A 15,242-nucleotide genomic window follows, 5' to 3' on the forward strand; every position below is an offset into this window, starting at 1 on the left:
TTATTTTTATTTTTGATTACTTTGCAGATACAACTTAGAGTTTTTCATTTGTGTGTTCATTAAAATTAAACTTCAGAAGCCCTTGTTAAATGAGAAAATGTAAAGAGTTAACACAATTTTTTCTATTTTTTTCATCATTCTTAAGTAATAGCCAGTTCACTAAAAACATTTTGAGCAAACATACATGTTTGGCGTGATTTGATGCACATCTGTGATAAGAAGGAAATTTTATTTACTTCATACAGAAGACATGAACACTGTAAAGAGAGACACCTCTCCATGTTGTATAGGAGCAGACTGTTTTCTTGCACCTGGTTTTTAATCCAGCCGTCAAACCCAATGGGCATGAGTTTTGCTAACTTGAGTGAAGTGATAACTAAACATTTCAACCTTGGCCTGGAATGTTTTGGCATACCATACAAAGTGCATTCAGCTGAGACCCTAATCTGCAGCATTCTGATATTTTCCCCCTTGATTTATGTTTAGTACTTTTGTTGGAAGGTTTCCTTTTCATCTGATTCCACCTGGATGCAATGTTTCCTGTCTCAGCCAAAGTCAACCTTTTGATACGTATAAGGGTGTTAGACACACAAATTAACAAAGTGGAGAGAACACGGGAATCAAGGACAACCCGGACTGCCAGCAGCAGCTCTAGAACCACATAGACTGGTCAGTGTCCAGGAGGTCGCAATAAGGAGCACTCAGGGAAGAGCCTAAGAAACCTGGCAGCTGCAAACTTGTGCAAGTAGCTTTCTTTATAGTGGAAGGCAAGAGGAGACACCAGTGTAATCAGCATAGGTTAAACAGACCTGGGATATATTAGTCATGGATCTTAAAAAAAGGGGGGTGCTTACACTACTTGACAAAGAGATTTCTGCAACTTTATTTCTAAAACTTGGCAGCTTTAGGAGGAAAAAGGGTTAGTTCATGAAACCAGAAATTTTATGCATGCTTTTCTAAAAGTTTTACCTATGCTAATTGAGATTGGAATGTTGAGGTAGTACTATGAAAGAGACAGCCGTGTATGCATTGGATTCAGTCAAGTGGCTCTTTTGGGTTTATGTAATAATTTTCTTCTTATTGTTGTAAAGATCATTGATAAAGAAACTAAATTATAAAAGTCCTTCTGGCTTTTTGATTGTATTCTTATTAAATCTTTTCAACATTTCTAAAATTTCCAATGTGTGCTGTGTATAATGGTTTATAAACAAAGTCTGTTATTGTTGATATAGAATATGAGGCAGCAGATGCATTTGATAAACAATTTTAACACTTTTGAGAAAAGAATTTTCTGCAATGCAATAAAAATTGCAGCAACCAAAGAAAAAAATTTGTGGATTCAATGAAAGTTATATACAACCCATAAATGATTCTTTTGAATTGTCCCCTAAAGAGTCATTTATTATGAAAAGAGAGAAAATGCCTTTTCTTAATTCATGTCAACACCCCGTCCCTGCTCCTATCAAGAATGTGGGGATCAAAAAAGGGGAAAGAAAAAGAAAACTGGAATGTTTAGTATAATACATCCAAATATTTGTAGGGCCTTACCCAAAGCAATGAAACTGTCAACATAGTTCTTTATAAGTTTATTATGCATCTATGAACTGGCAAGTATTGTACAGTTGTTGGAAGAAGTTTTTTAATATTCACTTTCAAAATTCCTTTTTTGTAAATAACTGGAAAAGTCAAAGCTCCATGAGCTAAAATGGACTTTTTATTGATCATCAGTTGTCAGCTACTTCATCAAAACTGACTTTGTCTGCTCCTTCAACTAGTCACAGAATTAGTGTTTAAAAAACATCCAAATCTTTGGTCTTTATATTTTTCTGTTTCCTTGGAAATTTCTGAAACTCCTTTAAAGATTTCAAACCACAAGGAGATATAACCTAACCCCAATGAGAATGGCTTTTACCAAAAAGTCTCAAAACAATAGATGCTGGCATGGAGGCAGAGAGAAAGGAACACTTACACACTGTGTTGGTGGGACTGCAAGCTAGTACAACCTCTATGAAAAATAGTATAGAGATTCCTCAAAGAACTAAAAATAGACCTACCATTTGATTCAGCAATCCCACTGCTGGGTATTTATCTAAAGGAAAAACTGTCATTTTATCAAAAAGACACTTGTACTCAAATGTTTATAGCAGCACAATTCACAATTGCAAAGATGTGGAATCAACCCAAGTGCCAATTCATGATTGCATTAATACAATGTATACCATGTGGTACTACTTAGCCATAAAAAAATGAATTAATACCTTTTGTAACAATCTGGATGGAACTGGAGACCATTCCCCTAAGTGAAGTATTGCAAGAATGGAAAAACAAATACCATATGTACTCACTATTGAATTGGAACTAACCAAACAGCACTCATGTGCACGATAGGAAGTAAAACTCAAGGGAAATCAAACAGGTAGGAAGAGGTGGATGGGTGTAATCATACCTAACAGGTACAATGTACTCTATCTGGGAGATAGACACACTTATAACTTTGTCTCAAACAGTACAAAAGCAATCCATGTAACCAAAACATTTGTACCCTTGTAAGATTCTGGAAAAAAAAAGAATAAAGGATGTAACAGAATATACATGGTTTTATTTTTTGAGCATTTCCAAGGTTAACCTACACTCCTTGCTCTCTGAGTTTTACTTTCTCAACCTGTACAGTAGTCACTGGGGGAGTTAACCTCTTCCCCAGAGATAGCAGTAACAATTTAATGAAGACTGTGAATATTGCTTAGTTTAAATATATTTCACCCTAGACAAAATTAGGGAGTAGGGAACTGTTCTTCCATCCAATCTTCCTTTTTTCCTCTCAGAAATATTCATACTGTCTTATCATTAAGTATATCTTTTTGTTTTCTTGGCTCATTACCTGCATTTGATCTCCTTGGCCTAACACATTTACATGGACCAGGTCTTTGAGTTTTCCTTTGGCCAATTCTGTTGAGTTCATGTTGTCCTGTTCCCACAGTGTTGTCCCACTCCTGGTATAGCCCTTCTTCCAAAACACATAGCCATCTAGGGTGTCATTTTCTGGTCTGTTGATGTGCCAAAGAGAGAAAACTGGAGATTAAGCATGTTTAGGAGGATGGATCCCAAACTACTTAAGCAAAGTCACTTTCAGTGGAGAGAGAACAGAGTAAAAATATGTTGTAGTTGTTCAAAAAGTATTTGTTGAATAAAATTTCCTGTTTAATACTGGAGATAATGCTCCTTACCTTTGTATCTAACTTAGATGAATGTTTCAATGTATTCAGACAGGTTGGAGAGTGCCATGGGTCAGTGCCATGGAGGTGGCTTTCGGGTGGGGTGAAGAACAAATCTTTCATCAGGCTGCCTAGCATCTTTTGCACTGCATTTTAATTGCAGCCTGATGATGATACCTAAAATTTATGCCCATATAGAGATATTCTTTTGGATTAAGCCATCCAGTCTCTATTCTTAGGAAGTCATTTTATACAATGCTAACAAACACTAGAAGCAAAACAAAAGAGAACATATAGGATTCTATAGGAATGGATAGCAGAGTGATCTCATCTCTTTTAGGGGTCAAGGAATGCTTCCAGGGGAAGAGATGCTCAGGACTGAGACCTGAAATGTGAGGAGGTATTAACCAATGGATTCAAAGGAATCCTGTATTGCAGAATCATAGAGCTCAAAGGGTCATGCAACTTTAGATGAGACTGAAGAGGCAGGCAGAGACCAGGGATCACAGGGTCTTATAAGCCTTGTGCAGGAGTCTAGCCTAAGAGCAATGGAGAACATTGAAAAACTTTCAGCAAGGGTGGCATGAGTAGATTTGCATTTTTAAAGGCTGTAGCATACTCAGGCTATAGTATAGAGGCAGGCCAAAATGCTGGTGCTATCAGTCATAAACACTTTAATGCCAATTAATTCATAATCCTCTTTTAAGAACCTATAAATTAAATTATTAGGTAATGAATGGAAAAGACAGGCTTAATGGTTCTCTCGGGTGACAGAGAACATCACAGGATACAGGGAAAGAGGGAGACATAGAATGATGTACTTCGGCAGAATGAAAGAAAGAAGGGAGGAGAGGGAGGCAGGGACGAAGGAAAGAAGTCAGGCACACCAAACTAGGTGCTTTCACGTTCATGGGCAAACTCATTTAATGCTCATAAGCCATTTTGCAAAAGAGAAAACTGAAATTCAGGGCAGTTGAGAGCTTAATTTGTCCCAAATCACATAGCAAATGGCAGAGCTGGAATTTAAATTTAGATTCTCCTACTGCATGTTCACTTAAGGGTAGAAATATACAGGATTGAGTGGAGGTATAGCTAGAAGATAGAACTTACCTTTTATCATAATTCTGCCCAGTGATTAATCCTCACTGAGTGACAGACATCCAAAATCAAATACTTCCAACTCAGTGGGAGATCCATATGATATTCTCTACTGGATGAATGTTTGTATGATTTTCAAGATAGGAAATGATTAACGTTTCATTGTTCTCCCCTTGGATCTTTCTATGTAATACTATGTAGATGGTCAGCTGCTGAATGATATCCAAAGTTTCTTTTTGTATTTAGCAAGGCTTTACCACTTCTTGTTTAGTCACTCAATATTTTATTATTCATCTTAAAAATAGTTATTGAGCCTAATGTTAAATGTATCCCACATACTGTTCTAGGTGCTGGAAAACCAGTGAACAAAACAGAAAAATATCTTTGCTTTCATTTATTTAGTGCATTTATATATTTTTGTCTCTAATGCTCCTGTGTCAAACAATGACACATTGCAAATCAATTCAAACTTTCCATTTTTAAATTCCAACGGCTTATGTCCACCCTTCATTTCTTTCTCCTGACCCCTACTTCAGTTCCAGAATGTTGGGATTGTTAAAAATGTACATGATATACATCAATACACTTCAGCTTTTAAAGATTTTGATTCTTTGCTTATAGATTTCATCATTAGAAAGAGAAGAAAAGTGAGGCTCTTTTTCTGATTACTCATGCTATGGCTCTCAGCAAATATTAAATATTTGCCCACTGATTTAACTCTTGCTCTTCCTTATGTGCTGATGTTTCCGTACTCTTATTCTTTTTAGGCAACATTGGAGATATTTTCCTGTCCTATTATGTCTTTTTTATATGTGGTGATATGTCTGCATGTGTAGCATGGGTAACGAGAGATTGAAGCCAAATCTTGGAATTTGATGAAACATCTTTGTAAACCATGTGAGGTCATTTTCAGGGGGCTAATGTAATAATCCCAAACACCAGCCATTTAAACAAGAAGAGGTTAATTATTCTCTAAGTATACTTATTATAACCCAAATATTTTATGGATCATCAGAGATGATGGGTTCTAGCCTGTGATGATTTCAACCATTCTCTGTGTCTTACTTAAATATCTGCACTGTGACATTTTCTTCTTTGTTATTAATATTAATTAGTCCATCATCAAATTCCTATATTACATCCAGAAAAGAGTGTTCAGACATTGACATGATATTGAATTGACATATTTATCTACATTTCCTGACTCTAACTACCAAAAAGAAAGTGAGTTTTGGAGTTTGGATTATAGTTTTTGTAGAACTAGAAGACAGTAACCCAAAATAACCCCTTACCTTGTATTCATTGGTCAATCAGGTTTGTGATAAAATGATTCATCCAAGTGCTAGTAAGCAAGGAAGGGGCCAGGGTCATAGGGCCAGTTATTTACTGGAGTTCAGGTTGTAGGGAAAGTTCCAGATTTATTGCTTCCATTGTTCCATTGGTTGTCAATTGCCACGTTGGTTGATATCACAAATGCACATATTTCTGATTACAGATGAACAGAGGAAGTATCATCCAAAGCACATAAAATGGCACATGTGCGGGAAGCATTAGTGACAGGACTTACACACCTGAGCTGTGTGGTGACCAGATCTATACATGATAATCTTGGTAAGTCTGCATCATGACTTTATACAAAGGTAGGAAAATGGTTTCATCTTTTGATTTCATTTTGCAAATTTAGCATTCTCAATATTTATTATAATTATTATTATTATTGCTTGTAGCAACACATTGGCTAAGGTATTTCTGAGAGCAGCATGTCCCAGTGCCCATGTCTTTTTCCTGATATTACAGAGTTCAATGCATTTTATGTGGAATTGGGATTTTTATTCCCAACTTTTAAACATGTTGTTACAGAAGTTTAATTGCTAGTTTTCTGCTGATTTATGTGGTTTCCTGAAATTCATTTGGTGTGATACCCTTCTACATTCTGAGGAAGGAGGAAAAGGAGGAGTAGATAAATCTGGCTTCTCTCTTGAAAACCACACTTCACGCAATGGCCATATACTTCTTAATCTGAGGTACAAAATCCTCTTCCAAGGGATAGGGGTCTTAGTTACTTGTACTGAAATGTAATCATGGTCTCTTTTTGTTATTGTTATTATTGCTGTTTTATTTAGTTTTATATAATTGAGAACAAGGGAGGTAATCATCCTGATCTGGTTGCCTCAAACAACTTCAAAAAATTTGTTTTTTTAAAGAGAGATAAGGCACACTCTTTTTTAAAGAGAAATAAGTGCACACAGAGGACAGCAACCAGGATGGGTAGGGAACATGGAGTCTTCTCTCTTTAGAACAGTTGAGGAAACAGGCTTGATGAGTCTAGAGAAGAAACTTGCTGCAAACTTTCATTTATTTGAGTGGTTCTTATGCAGGAGAGACATAATACTTACCTTGGGTCACTTCAGAAAATAGAACTTGCACAATTACAGAAAGTTTAATTTGAATGATTTTAAAGAATTGGTTTGAAATGTCAAGGAATGGAAAAGACTGCCTTGATAGTACTCCCCTAAATGAGTAGACACCTACAGTCATGCAGAAGCTGGGAAGCTGGCTGACCACTTGGCCAGATGGTGCTAAGGAAATTCACATGTCCACTTGAAGGTGAACTAGATAATCTGAAAGTCCTTTCCAACTCTGAGATTCTGGGGATTGACAATTCTTATTTTAGTAACTGAAACAACATATTAAGGGACCTAAAATATTATTTTGTGAATTCTTAAAAAAAGGACACTCAGCACTCAGTTAAATGTTTGCCTACCTAAAGCAAATATGTTAGACAAAGGGATGTTATAAGGCTTTTTTGAAGAATATAATTGTCTTCTCTATTTAAAGGTGATGATTTGGGCAATTTTTGTAAAATAAAAGGTAAGTTTTCAAGCAATACTTTTCACTCATGGTTATGAACAACTTGCTTTTTTTTTCTAATGATGCTAGCTCATTCTTACACTTATGTGTCTTGCATTGTGGTCTTGCATTGTGGTCACCATGATCATAAAATGAGCTCCTCTCTCTTTAGAAACTTCACACTACAGATCCATCTGTTCCTTTTTATCTAAACCACAGTCTTCCTATGGCTTCTGGCTGTAATCTCGATTGCTAATTCATTCTTAAAAGAGATTGGTTGGCTAGATAACTTGAATAGTCCTGTTCTATAATCTCTGTTGACTTAGAATTATACAGTTTTCTCCAATTTAAATATTTATTTTTTTCTGGTAGTCCTTTAAGCCAACTATATTTTCTTAATTTCCAGATAAATCAAAAATAATAAGTTCTTTTCATTTTTTGTAAGTCCTTATGTATTTTTATGTAATTGATAGCTTCCTGCTTTCTTTATGAAACAAGCTCCATTCTTTTTAATGAAAAAATTAAAGCCAAATATTTAGGCAATTAAAATAATCAACTTGTTCTAGTTGTATCATTAAAAAGCACATATATATATAAAACAAAATAAAAATGCCTTATAATAAATTGAATTCTCCATCTCAGTGCAAATAGCACTAGAGGGAATATAACTTCAGTTATCTTCTCTACTTACAAGTTTGTGGGAAGTTTTCATAGTATCTTTGGAGAATTTCTTTTTTTATCCCCTGATGTTTTACAATTCATAATTTTAATTTTTTTCTAGATATGTGTCACATTTATTTTCATGGTTCTCAATGGCCTTGTCAACAGGAAGTCTCAGCTATTGGACATTTTATTCAATTATCTGCTTGATCATTCCTTCCCTTTTATTCTGTCTGTTATCTTCCCTGGGAATTCCTATTAAATGGGTGATGTCTAGACATAGACAGCACTGAAATTTTTTTTAAATTTCAGAATATTATGGGGGTACAAACATTTAGCTTTCATATATTGCCTTTGCACCATCCGAGTCAGAGCTACAAGCATACCCATCCCCTAGACAGTGCATACCACACCCATTAGGTGTGAATATATACATCCCCTCCTCCCCTTTCCCACCTGCCTGACACCCAATGAATGTTACTTCTATATGTGCTCATAAGTGTTGATCAATTAGTACCAATTTGATGGTGAGTATATGTGGTGCTTGTTTTTCCATTCTGTGATACTTCGCTTAGGAGAATGGGCTCTAGCTCCATCCAAGATAATACAAGTGGTGTAAGACATCTGCACTCAAATGTTTATAGTAGCACAATTCACAGTTGCAAAGAGGTAGAAAAAGCCCAAGTGCCCATCAGTACCTGAGTGGATTAATAAAATGTGGTATATGTATACAGTGGAGTACTACTCAGCCAGAAAGAAACAATGGCAAACTAACACCTCTTGTATTATCCTGCTTTTTGAACATGGTTTCACATTTTCATTTTGCACTGGGCTCCATAAATTATGTACCTGGCTTTACTTGTGATGCCTTTCAGGTCCCTCCCCTCAGAACCCAGCCTAGAAGGCTGGTGGTACAGGTTTATATTGATCAGTGTGGTTATGTATCTGCCTCAACTGTGTAGATCATGTGGGTAACCCCAGTGAACTCTGTTTCTGTACAATTGATTCTTTTTAATTGCTGAAACCACTGGTGTGGACACACTCCACTAAGTTAAAGGAATTTTACTAAGCAGTTGCTTAATAAGGAGACAGTGATTTCTCTGTTAGTGATTTGTGATCGTTCCCCTCTTCTGGAATGAGTTTGTCATGGTAATATATACTCCAGTTAGGGAAAAGCCCACCACTATCCTTGATTTGCGTGGCAAGATGAACGTGCTTTTTCTCTTGAAGCTATTTTTGATATTATTGGTATCAAATGTGTTAATAGTTCTAAGTAGAATATTTCACACCTCTTCCATCCTTTCCCTGGCCTCCAGAAAGCACATTTTCACATTAGGGGTTGAGTTTCTTTCCTATAGGAGGAACTAAAACAGCTCTTTGGAAGATGGGTCAGAGAAGTCCAGTGCACTTCGATTCCTTGCCTTCTTTTCCAAGTATGCTTTGTGGTTTCTGCCATTATTCACCCATACTTTCATCTTTTCTTTCTCTAAATTGGAGAATGTTAATAAGATTTGACACATTTTTCTTCACATATTATCTGTAATACTACATCACACTATTAAGAATGTCAATTTGGTTAAACTTGTACTAGATATGTAAAAAAAATCACTCAAATGCTAAAATATATGGTTGGCATAATTCCTTAGTTTTCCTTGTGATGAAGTTATTTTTCTTTCCTTTAGAGTTCACATGTTTTAGATTGTCAATTTCTGTTAGAGGGTGTTATAGCCACTTAGTTTGTTGCTGTCTTTCCCAGAAGTCCTATCTTCCTCAAGTTTTATAAAACTCCATAAATGTTAAGTTAAATGGCCAGATAACATTCTAATTAATATACTTAAGTAGTCTCCTGTTATTGGACAATAGTTTGCTGATAATTTTTGTTCATTCTAATTATTATTTTAATGAACATTTTGGAAATATATTTTTGTTGCATTCCAGATTATTTCTTCAGGATTGGTTCCCCCAAATTGGAAAATTACACATATTTATAAAGCCCTTGATAAGTGGTGTAAGTCCCACTAGAAAGACTATACCAATTTAGATTTCTACCAGCATCCTAAAGTTTGCCTGTCTGATCAGCCTTGGGTATTATCACTTAATTGATGACAAATACTACACTGTTTTCATTTACATTTCTTTGACTAGTGAGGTAGGAAGTTTGTTCACATGTTTTTCAGCCTTTTGTATTTCCTCTTTCAGGATTTTTTGAAATAAAAAAAATTGTGGTCTTTAGAGCATAATAGACTTTAGAAAATTTATTAAATTGTTTATGATTTCCACCATAGGTATTTTATATGTGTTGCACAAATGGAAAAAATATATATCTGAATAGGAATGGATGTCTTTCATGGTTGTCTGCAACAGTTATAGCTTACTAATTCTATTGAGAACAAATGGCTGAGGCTGGCCAGCTGTTAGAGAGAGGTCTGACCAAAGATAGATAAGAGGGCATAGCATAGCTTCACTTGTAACTTTGTTGGCTTCTTACTGCCCATATAATTTCTTAGTTGTTTAAGGGTTTATATTTCCCTAGAGGGGAGGAATGTAGTTTTCATAAAATGTTCATTTGGTAATTCATATTTTCTTTATGGTTTACATAGATTGACATAGATTGTCAGTGATAGCTCTTGCTCAGTACATAATTTTGGAAATGAAAATTTAATTGGGTGAGCATTTGTGATGAGATGTTTAAATGATTTATGAATATGTGCAACTATATGCACATAATGTTTAATCAAAGGTAGAATTTAAAAACAGTAGTCTCTTAGTGCTAAGATTGAACATTACTTATTTTCATTTGAACAAAGGAAATTAAACGTATAGCCATGCCATTATTTACCCTAGTGATTTAAACCTACAAATATTTAACAAAATAATATAAGTAGAAACATATGTGAAGTGTAGGCAACTGGAACCATGTCACATTCTCTAAATAACCATGAATTGATGATTAATAAATATTATATTAACATGTTTATAATCTCTGAAATGTAATTCAAATATTGACATTATATTTTTAGTTTCTTGGTTTTATATATATATATATTTAATCTTTTGGCAATAGTAATTTCTCTTTATTGAATCAAATGAGTTCATGTGCATAAAACTGTATTACAAAGCCATAAATTGCTAGACAAATGTTAGTTGTTACCATTACAAATGTTTAATGAGAATTTCTAAAGAAAGGATAAATATGATTCAATAAAACAAGCCCAGGGAGGAGTAGATTCAGAAGTTAGAGGAGGTCTCTTTACAAGAACACTTTTATATCTAGGATCTTGAGTACCATATTAAATTGGGAAAAAAGTTTCTCATGACGAACAGTTATAAAACCTTGTTAAAGATTGAGCTAACAAATGATTTTAGAACAATTTTGGTGCAAAACCAAACCAGAACAAAACTATTTTTTGCCTGTCAATCAAATAATAATTGTTGAGCTTTTCTGTAGGCTAGATGCTGTTCTAGGTGGTTGAGACATATCAGTCAACAAAAATAGAAAGATTCCTGCCCTTATTGTGGTTGCATTCTGTTGAGGAGATAGAAAATGAAACACAAACTTGATAAATGAGTCAGTTTTAATGCATACTGAAAGGTAAGTGCTATGGACAGAAGAAAAATTAGAGGAAGTAAAGGGAATTAAGAATCTGGAGGGTGGGGAAAAGGGAGACCATTTTAGTATTAATTAAGGTAGAAGCCCTTGTTGAGAAAGTATGTTTTGAGTAAAGACTTGAAAGAGGTAATGGGGTTAGTCAAGAGGTTATCTGGGAAAGAGTATTCCAAGCAGAAGGAACAGCAAGAGCAAGAGCCTAATGTGGGAACATGCTAGAAACAAGCAGAAGACCAGTGCCTAGAGGGATCAGGGTAGTGTAGAAGCAAATGAGTTCAGAGAGCTAATGGGGACTGGGAGCAATCACACAGGACCTAATCAGCTGTAATGACTTCAGATTTTATTCTGAGTGAGATGTGGTCCCAATGCAGAGTTTTGAGCAGAGGAGTGACTTGATCAGACTTGCATTTTAAAAGAATACTTCTGGTTTTGTGTTGAGATTACACTGTAGAAGATGAGGTTAAAAATCCAGGCAAGATATGACAGAGGCCTGCATAAGGATGGAGATGATAAATAGTGGCCTGATTCTGAATATATTTTGAAGATAGTACCAATGAGATTTGCCAGCTTGTAGCACAGGATGTATGAGGAATAGGTTTCTTGATTGTTAGACAGTTCCTTGGATTCTATGCTGCTAACTCTGTCCTTGATGTTGAGGTCCCTTGATAGCCTCTTTGGTTTGATCAGTCTTTGTCTCTGGTCATCCCGAGTTTCAGATTGATGCTTATCAGCTTGCTACTGATGCACATTCCCTCATACCACTGACCCGGTTTTAGGTGCCTAGCTCTAACATTTGAACTCCTACCATTCATCCAGCCCTCCATCATGCCCATTATTTGTCCTAATTCCTATTCATCTTCCAGCCATTTTGGCCTGAGATCCTTCCTGGAATCTACCTATGGTATAAGTGCTAACTAGAGCTACAATTATTAATTTATCAGTGAAACCACAGTGAAGGAAATGGAGTTATTCAGGATTGCATTGGTCTGGGTGAAGATTTATTTGGGTAAGACCTCAAAAGCACTGACAACCAAAGCCAAAATAGACAATCAGGATTACATCAAGCTAAAAATCTTCTGCACAGAAAAAGAAACTATCAACAAAGTGAAGAGACAACCCACAGAATGAGAGAAAATATTTGCAAACTATCCATCTGACAAAGAATTAATAACTAGAATATGTAAGTAGCTCAAACAACTCAATAGCAAAAAACCCAGTAATCCAATTAAAAATGGGCAAAAGATCTGAACAGACATTTCTCAAAAGAAGACATATAAATGACCAACATGTATAGGAAAAAGAATGCTCAACATCCCTAATCATAAGAGAAATTAAAATAAAAACTACAATGAGATATCATTTTACTCCAGTTAAAATGGCTTTGTGTCAAAAAGACAGGCAGAAACAGATGCTGGTGAAGATGTGGAGAAAGTGGAACCCGTGTTCACTGTTGGTGAGAATGTAAATTAGTACAGTCACTATGGAGAACAGTATGGAGGTTCCTCAAAAAACTAAAAATAGAGCTATTAATATCACATTATCTGGAAATTCCACTACTGGGCATATATCCAAAGAGAGAAAATAAGTATATCAAAGAGATATCAGCACTCCCATGTTTATTGCAGCACTATTTACAGTAGCCAAAATATAGAATCAACCTAAGTGCCCATCAGTGGATGAATGGTTAAAGAAAATGTGGTATATACACACAATGGAATATTATTCAGCATTAAAAAGAATAAAATCCTGTCATTTGCAGCAACATGGATAGAACTGGACAATTATGTTAACTGAAATAAGCCAAGCACAGAAAGACAAATGTCGCATGTTGTCACTCATGTGTGGGAGCTGAAAAAGTGGATTTCATAAAGATAGAGAGTAGATTGGTGGTTACCAGAATCTGGATAAAGGAGGGGAGTGAGTGAAGGGAAAAAAATAATATAAATATATTTGCTACCAAAAAAATTTTTTAAAAATAGTTATTTGAGATTTTTAAAAAGTAAGGAAATTTTGATTTTGTGAATCCCTGGCTAAACAAGACTCTATGTTGGCATTGCTTTAAGTTGATGTCCAGCAGAATAAATATATTCAAGAAAATTTCAATCTTTATGACATCTTTTTTCTTATATAGGACCAAAAACCCACATGGCTATGGAAACTATGCTGAGTTAAAATTCTTTAAATCAAAAGCATTTTGAAATACAATTGTTTTGTAATTTGGTTAGTGGATAATTGAAATATTTAAATCGTTACAAGTAATATCAAATCAATAAACTATTTATGAAAAAATACCTCTTGTGTAACCATGTTTGGTCATAATGGTAAGAAATTTTGAGTTTGCTCCATTCATACGATTTACTGGCACAATCTCATTTGAACTCCATTTGACCTCATCTTACTTGAAATGGACTCTATAGGAAAGCAGCAAAAAACTTTCAAATACACATCTTCTAAAATGCATTTCAACCTTGGATCTGGAAATCTATAAAAGAATACTTTTTTTTTTAGTACATTGATAACATGGAGAGAATTCCTTACAGCTGAAAATTATGGTATTTAAAGGTTTCAAGATGTCTTTCCAGGTTTGAAGTTGGCAGCAAGCCAGTGACTGAATGACTATATTTTAAAAATCCATCTTGCCTTTCTCATTTTTCACATCAGTGCTTGCTCCCAGAAAATATTTAATATATTCTTTAAAGTTCATTCACTTTTCTATTACTCTAGTTACAAACTTTGCCTCAAAAAAAGAAAATTAAAAAATGAGTAAAAAAATCTAACAAGTCACTGCAAATCCTAGAGAACCTGACCATCCTTAAATGTATAAGCACAAACGTTTTGGCTTAGTTCCTCATAAAACTTACATAAATGTTTACTTAAGAATCTTTGTATAGTATCATTATTTTCAGATCAGCTTCTAAACTGGTTTGTAACAAACATATCTTTTTGTGTGTGTGCGGCTTGCTAAGCAATCTTAGTGGTTTAAAGCATCTGTGTTATATGTAATTTAAATACCTTTGAATTTTCTTCCCATAAACCATTGATTGACCACATAATGTGGGACTTCCATACCCCATTCTTTTGGACAATGCTTCACATCTCATTTTGTGAACTGAAATGTGGCAATATCCTATCCAGTAGCGGATTTCACTGGCTAACCACAGGAAAGGCACAATGTAAAAGCTCTGAGAATTTTACCATGAAAGGAAGGGAGAGATATTTGTAACATTTCAGAAAAATGCATTTTTGTTGTATCTGAATATTACTCTTTCAGAATTAATGGTTTTTCATTTTACTCTAAGCAGATGGAAAAGAAAAAAAACTTAATTTTTGTTTCTCAGACTGCGTAAGAATTTTAATGAGTATAGACAAACTTGCCTCCTGGGGTCATTTGCAAATGAAATCTATTGCAGAAAATATGTTATGAACCTGCCTGGGGACCATTTATATGAAAGTTAATAAAATCTATTTACTGGCCTTGTGGCCTTAAAACAAGCACTATCAAAGGTAACTAGAGAACATTTAAAAATGAGGAAAAATGAATAGTAAGAACAGGAATAATATCAGGTGCTTTTGAAAACAGTTCACCTTAATAGATTGCAAAATGTAGATACAAAATCAAGGAATGTACATCCAAGAAAACCCAGTGATTACATGTGGTGTTGAATTTGGTTTGTATTTATAGACAGCTATCACACTCTTTTTAACAACATAGGGCTAAAATTTATGTATCCCTTTGTTTTTACATGTCTGTTCCTTTGCTTAGAAAAGCCCTCTCTCCTCATATATGACAATTCATGCCCTCTTTTAAAATTTGA

This window comes from Lemur catta, chromosome 12, assembly GCF_020740605.2.
Source record: "Lemur catta isolate mLemCat1 chromosome 12, mLemCat1.pri, whole genome shotgun sequence".
Lineage (NCBI taxonomy): Eukaryota > Metazoa > Chordata > Mammalia > Primates > Lemuridae > Lemur > Lemur catta.